A 7,846-nucleotide genomic window follows, 5' to 3' on the forward strand; every position below is an offset into this window, starting at 1 on the left:
TTAATGCATTATTCCAATTTAGGTAATTCAACCTCCATCCACAAGCATTCAAGCAGTTATATCACATAAGCAGCTAGCCTCATGGTAATCATGCTGTTATGGCAATACTCACACGCATGCAGTATGCTAAAGCATAAAAGGTTACCGAGTACTCCAAACCAAAACAAAAACTAGTTAGTAATCATATGCATGATCCTAGTTTAAGATGGCTAATGCAACGCATACGGAATGTCACTAGAGTAAGCTCGGCTAGTCTATAAATGACATGTGAAAATGCACAAGTAGCCCGTATTCAAGTTAGATTTGAAATACTTATGCAGTTAGTATGATGCGCCGAACCTGGTGCATGCAAGACTAATGAATGATGCACGCATGCATAGCATAAGGTATGCCAAAGTAAATATGTCCTAATACTAACCATCAAAGCAGGTAAGTAAAAGGGACAAAGAAATGGGGGTTGGAAGACATGCACACACGCACCCACACTTATTACAAATTCACCCTCGCTCGGAGGGACCAAAAGAATAATACAAATTAATTAACCTACAAGATAATTAATTATTACAGACCACCTAATTAATTAAGCAAATTAACTAAGCTAAGAAAGCAATAAAGGCCTTGGAAAGAGGATCCAATGCGCGCGTGCTCGGGTTTGCTCGAAAATCCAACGCCATGTACAAGTTTGCCTCTGCTTTGACTGTTCTGCTTCTCTGAAAATTGCACAACTTCCAAGGTTGCTTCTCTGAGTGTTGTAGAACACCACCGGCTGAGGGAATTGGTCACCGGCCGTGGAAAATGGTCACCGGCCACATATTATGCTCTCGGCCAAACCTGTTTTGCCGATCGGCACTTAACACTGCCGGCCGGCCAATTCTTCCTGTTGAATCTGTTTTGACAGCAGCAGAGGACAGAACTTGACATGGCAATGTATTTCAAGCAATGTATGCACCAATCACAACCCTTATCATATTCATGACTCAAAGGGATATGATTCTCGATTCTCGGACCACCAATCGCGCATTTCCATGCATGATGGCCCAAAGCATCAAGTGTGCATTTTGATTTCAAATGAAATGCAATGCACATAAACAAATCAAGGGGCTTTCAACCTCTATCATGGCTTGATCAAGAGGTGAAGCATGCATGCAAATGCAATGCAACCTAAGTATGTGAACTAGCATACAACATGGCAATGCAATGCGAATATGCAAGTATGCAAGCAAACATACAAGGTGAGCACACAATCAAGCAAAGGGGATGGACTTAAACTAATTTAGGATGGTTCGCAAGCATGCCAAAATCAGTGGCCGAAGTGCTCAAACATGAGGGCCAACACACACACACACATGCACATGTTAATGGGCCAACACTTAAACATCAAAAGGCAACTCTCAAGCACGCTTGGAAGAGACTAAACATGGACTAAGGGCATGCAATGTAAGCTCTGAAAACCATGCTAATGATGGTGCCAAACCAACTTAACCAAGACAAACATAGCGTACAATTGGTCCAAGTACTTGAAGCTAGTCAAGGAGACTTAAACTATGGCTAAGCCAACCAAGCCTCACAAGGCCAAGAGGGATTAAAACAGGTTCAAGGTAGGCCTAGACCATGCAAAGGGAACACCTAGATGGCATCTCAGTGGCTTAAACATGGAAGCATGCAAAAGTGGCCAAACATGGAGCATTCAACACAAGATTTTAAGGTATCAAAGAGGCATCAAAGGCATGCATGCAAGCATGTTATGAGAACTAAAATAGCATGGTAAGTTGTTCCAAACCACTAAAAATGATTCAAGCAACGCACACTACACACTCACACACTTGAGGCTAACAATCCAAGATGCAAAGGGACTATGCAATGCATGTCTTGGTCGACCAAAACAGCTAAGGGCAGACCTTAATCATGGCAAGACAAACATAAAAGCTTCACAAAGCTAGGCCTAAACATGCTTGAATAAGGGCTCAAAGCATAGGACATGTTAAGGCTAAAACAAGGCATTAAAAGGCATGTATGCTAAGCAAGCATGGTGTACCAAAACCAACTAAAAATAGAGGCATATTATGACATAATAAGCACAAAAATCAGTTAAAGCATGGCCAACATACACTTAAACAAGATGCTCCCTCAAGAGGCAAAAATGGCCCTTTTCAAGGACAACAAGGAGAGGGGGTGGCCCTCTCCTTCTTAGGACCTCAAGGCACCATCCTCACCTCTGAAATCCCTCAAGATTTCAGTGGTAAGGAGGCCCAAACACAATGGTCCCGGAGCTCAACTGAAATGGCATAAAACAAAGGCCAAACAAGCCTTAAGAGGGGTCAAACAACCCCAAAGCTTAAAACACCCTTAACAAACTATTTAGAGCACTCAAAAACAATACTTTTCTATGTTATATTCTAAGCTCAAAAATATATGCAAGATAGGCTAAAAAGCTTTGTAAAGAATGGGTAAAAAATGGATAAAAGTCTTACCCTTGTAGCACAACAGCAAATCAGCAACTTTTGGACCAAGAAAAGGCTTCAAATCACCCCAAAAATCACCTTCAAGGACCTCAGCAAATCAGAGAGGCAGCAAATCAGTAGAGAACTAGGTGTTTGTATGCAAAAGTGCAAAGAAAATGCACTTTTGAGCACAAACAAGCCCTAAACCTTAGAGAGAGAGGCAGAAAAATGTAGAGAGAGGGAGATTTTTTGCTCTTTAGGTTTTATATCTCCTCCTCTTCCTCATGTATCTCTCTTCTTTTGAGAGAGCTTGATTGATATAGATATATCAATCTGCAGCCCCCCTCAGAAATCCCACATCCAGGCATGGACTGGGGTATGGCCTGGAATGACAGCTGCCAACTGTCTACAGAAATATCTATTGAAAACCACATTTTGGCCGACCGGCAGTCAAATTGGCTGGCCGACCGGCCATCACATTTGGCCGATTGAAAATCAAGGTGGCCGGTGGGCAGGAGACTTGGTCGACAGGCTCCCTCCTGTCCTCAGGAACACATCCACAAGCTCTTGGTGCAAAACCAGACACAAAGCAGTCGAGTCGGGAGATTCTAAGGCAAGGCGTGCAGCCGAGGCCTCCGAGAACTCAAGACGAACACAAACATGGATGATCACCGAATGTTCACGCGGTGACGTCCAAGTCTTGAGGACGGTCAAAAATGGGGTGTCTACAGTTGCCCCTCTTTGACAGAACTCGAAAGTCATAACAATGACGGGAGTGAATGTCAAAGCCCAGCGACGACCCATTTTTGACAAGGCCGAAGACTTAGACAAACATGCAAGGCAAACAAGATATGCGCCCGAAGGCAGGGGCAAAATGCAAGACAATGCACAAAGCCGAACATAACTTATGATCATGCAAAGAAAGCTGTAACGAAGCATAACATGCGACAGTTTTAAGCTAGCATATACCAAACTACACTACGATGCAGAAAGGATGTAAGAGAATTATGTAATTCTCGATTCGTCTCACTCGGAGAATACAATACCTGCGCGGTTCGTCTGGTTGCACCAGCCTCAAATGAACCGTACATACAATATCGTGCCTGGAAAGAAAGCAAACTTAACAGGTATAGATATCGTTAGCAATATGCAAAATGGATGCAAAATGATATGCGATATACAAAACTATGTATAGTAATGCAAATGAAAATGCAATGCAATTGAATCATAATCAAATCATGAGCGGTTCAAAACCACACAAATGTCAAATAGATTGATGGAAGTAACAAGTCCGTCTACCATAGAAAAGGTGCCACAACCCTCAACCCAACATACCAACGTGGAATAGGTGCGTACACATGCAGAACTATGAGTGATGTAGACGGACACAAGAACAAGTAATTGGGTGGAATGACATAGGTGGGGAAATGACCCGCTGAAGAAAGACCAATGATCCTAATGCTGGATGCAAAAATTACATTACAATTTAATATATATAATGGATATGGCAAGCAGCCAAACCAAATCTTGCCGAGAAAAGGCATGGACACACACAAACCACGTCTAACATAGAACGGTCATACAGAACTATGAGTGCATAGACGTAAAAAGTATGGGCACATACCAGACCAAGCTCAACATGGAAAGGTGCAAGCCCTAGATGGAAGTGATGCGGTGAATACATACAAGCTACAATGCAACATATACAAATATGCAATGGAATGGAATATTTATAATGGATAAGGCACGCGGGCGAAACCAGATCTTGCCTAGGAAAGGCATGTACTCAAACAAACCACATCTAACACAGAAATGGTGCCGCAACCCTCAAACCAACATACCAACGTGGAATAGGCGCGTACACATGTAGAACTGTGCTTCGATATGAAAAGTGTGGGCACATACCAGACCAAGCTCAACATGGAAAGGCGCAAGCCATAGGTGGGGGTGATGCAGTGAATGCATGCAAGCTACAATGCACCATTTACAAATATGCATTGGATGGGCGTAAATGCAATATTTACAGTAAGATGCATGACATATGCATTATTTACAGTGGCATGCGTGACATATGCACTATTTACAATGATGCATGACATATGCATGTTTATAATGATACATGACATATGCATTATTTATAATGATACATGACATATGCATTTTTTTTGTTTTTGTTTTTGTTTTTGTTTTTTTTTTTTTTTTTTGCAATGATGCATGATTTTGAAATGCGCGACAACACGCGGCTTTTGGGATGCATGACAATGCATGTTGATGTAAGTGCGTGACCATGCACGTCTTTTGATATGCATGACAATGCATGTGAACCTGAATGCGCAACCACGCGCGTCATTTGAAATGCATAACAATGCAACCGAGCGGGTTTAAGGTCTCGCCAGACCGTCAAATGCATGATTTCGAAATGCGCGACAATACGCAGCTTTTGAGATGCATGACAATGCATGTTGATGTAAGTGCACGACAACGCACGTCTTTTGATTATGCATGACAATGCATGTGAACCTGAATGCGCAGCCACGCACGTCGTTTGAAATGCATGTATAATGCAACTTATCAAAAGTCGTTCGGGCACGGCAAACACCGAAGAACTTACATCTTTAGAGGATTTAAGGTCTCCTAGACCGAGCGTATTTAAGGTCTCGCCAGACCGTAGCGAATGCATGAATTTTGTTATTTTGAATGCATGATTATGCATGTGCATGACAATGCAAGATGTGTGCGCAATGACGTGACAGAAATGACGCAAAATCAGCGCGCGTTCACGACAGAGCGTTGCAACATAACCCATGTGGGGCAACTTTCGAACCTTGTAAGAGATAAAAAGGATACCAAAAGGATACACCTTGCACGAATTCGAGTGCCATGCACAGAAGACACGGTCTGAGGTTGAAACGGAGGCTGGTTGAGCTTCGGAAATGCCTTTTCTTGTACTATCTTGAATAATAAAGGTTCCAAACCACAGATCTGACCCAAACAAGGATTTAGGAGGCTCATCGGCCAAAAGGGGAAGTCATCGGCTGTCCACCGGCTATCAAAACAACTCACCGGCCAAATATTTGGCCGACCGGCCAAAAATGTAGCCGACCTGCCAAAAATGCCTGAATCGGGGCAGTTTTGTCTTTTTGGCTCGGGTCTTTTAAAATAGGGTTCCAAACCCTATTTTTCTTACTTCCTCTTAGCCGAAATTCTCTCCTCCCTCTCTCTAGAGTATTTTCTTCTCTTCATTTCCTCATTTTCCTTGATTCTCGCGCCCTTTTCGACGTTTGATTCGCGAAGTTCATCTCGTTTCGAACACTTTCATCCGATCGAAACTTCGTTTCGGTGTAGTTTTTTCGATTTCCGCCTCTTGGGGTTTGTTTCCCCCCAAGTTTTTCTTGATTTCCATATATTTTCCACATTCCGGCTTTTCCAGCCATTTTCCGCCATCCCGGGGTTGACTTTTCGTTTGACCTTTCACATTCTCATCTGGTTTCCACTTTTCCGGCCATCTTCACACCACTTTTGACATGGCGGATGATATTCCATGGGGCGGGACTCCCCCGGATCACGAGATGGACCCAGAGGCCGAGCTCTTCCCCTTGAGCATCCATCCGTTCGACCCAGCGACCTACCGGCCGGCGATTCACATCCTGCGTCCTGATGGACTGCGCCAGTTCAGGAGCTTCGTGAGGGGCGTGCCTCCAGAGCTTCTCTTGCGTGAGCCTACATCTCATTTGTCCTTCGGCGCTTCCGAGGTAACATTCTTCCCTCTGCTTTACTTTTCGCAATGTAGAACACTTAGCTGCCATAACTGATTATGCTCTTTAACTGCTTAGCCCAAATGCACTGAGGCACTGTACACTGTAATCGACCGTGAACACACTTGCAACTGTTATCTGTTTGAATCTGAACGCGTGCGCACACACTGCACCCTGAACCACTCAAATACACTGACACATCAGTCACTGTAGTTCATTAGGAGCACACCGGCACCCGATATCTGTTTGAATCTGGAAAATGTGCACACATGCTGTATCTACAACAAACCCTGCAAACACACTGACACATCACATGTTGTAGTTCACTACCAAATCTAAATGCTTTTCAAAACTGTACTTTAGCATTTCTTCGCCATTGTCTGCTTGAAAACAGGGAGATTCCCATACCGTCCGGGGGTATGGGAATATTGCCGCTCGGGATTAGTATGCAGAGTTACCCGACGCGGTTTGCCACATAGTGGACCAGGCCGGCTTCGGCGCATTTTGCAGAGGGCTTTCCAGATTGACGATGAGCAGGCCTCTCCTTGCCGCTCTAGCAGAGAGGTGGTGGGACACCACCGACTCGTTCCACCTTTCTGCCATGGGAGACATGACGATGACTCCCTACGATTTCTCGATGCTCACAGGCATCGAGGTAGGGGGTGATCCGATCCTCTTTGATACTGATATGGATGAGTGGACAGCTGCTCAGATCCATCTGCTCGGCGAGGTGCCGCCTCTTGCGCGTCCCGGCTTCGTTCAATATTCCTGGTTCGAGGTCCAGTTTAGGGTCCAGCCAGCTTTGACCGAGAAGGCTCCAATGACTCAGGAGGCTGTGGAGAGATACGCACGCGGCTTTCTCATGTTTCTTTTTGGGACTACCATTTTCGCCGACCGGGCGAACACTGTGCCTCTTTGCCTGCTTAGTGCACTGGTGGATGTCAGGCAGATCCTGCACTACGACTGGGGCGGCGCCGCTCTAGCCACTCTCTATGGGTACATGAGGTCAGCTTCCTGTGGCAGTGGGCAGTTGCTTGGAGGCTATTGGCGCGCTTGGAAGGTACATTTCCTTTTTCTGCTTTACATTTTCTGTACTCTGTACACTGCACACACTGTACTTTCTGTTTCATGCTGATCGTATACTGCACACACGGCACACACATATACCCTGCTTTACATTGACTGTACACTGCATACACCGTACACTCTGCTCAACACACTGCAGAGTACACGGTCCTGCAATTTCTGCTTTATTCTGTGTTTTGCTTTATCTGATAACCCTTCTGGTATTTGCTCTGTAGTTGTGGGTCTACGCCTACTTCCCGAGACTCGCCCCAGTGCCAGACGTGGAGACCCCTCTCGTCGCTCCGTTCTCGCCCCGCTTTGACGTGAGGTGCGTGCGGAGGCCCCGGGAGACATTCATCTTTTTCCGCCGCTACTTTGACACTATTACTCCCGTAGAGGTATGTTCAACTTTTAGAGTTTTATTTAAGCTTTGCTTCACACTGTATTTTCAATAATAGTAGATAACAATCTGTATTTCATTTTCAGATCACCTGGCAGCCTTGGGCTCCACTGCCAGCCGTGACTCGGGATCGATTTGCCGGTGTAGAGGAGACTGCATGTTTCTGGATTTTGCTAGAGGGCCCA

Source organism: Camellia sinensis, chromosome 6 (assembly GCF_055761805.1).
Source record: "Camellia sinensis isolate YWXY chromosome 6, ASM5576180v1, whole genome shotgun sequence".
Classification (NCBI taxonomy): Eukaryota; Viridiplantae; Streptophyta; class Magnoliopsida; order Ericales; family Theaceae; genus Camellia; species Camellia sinensis.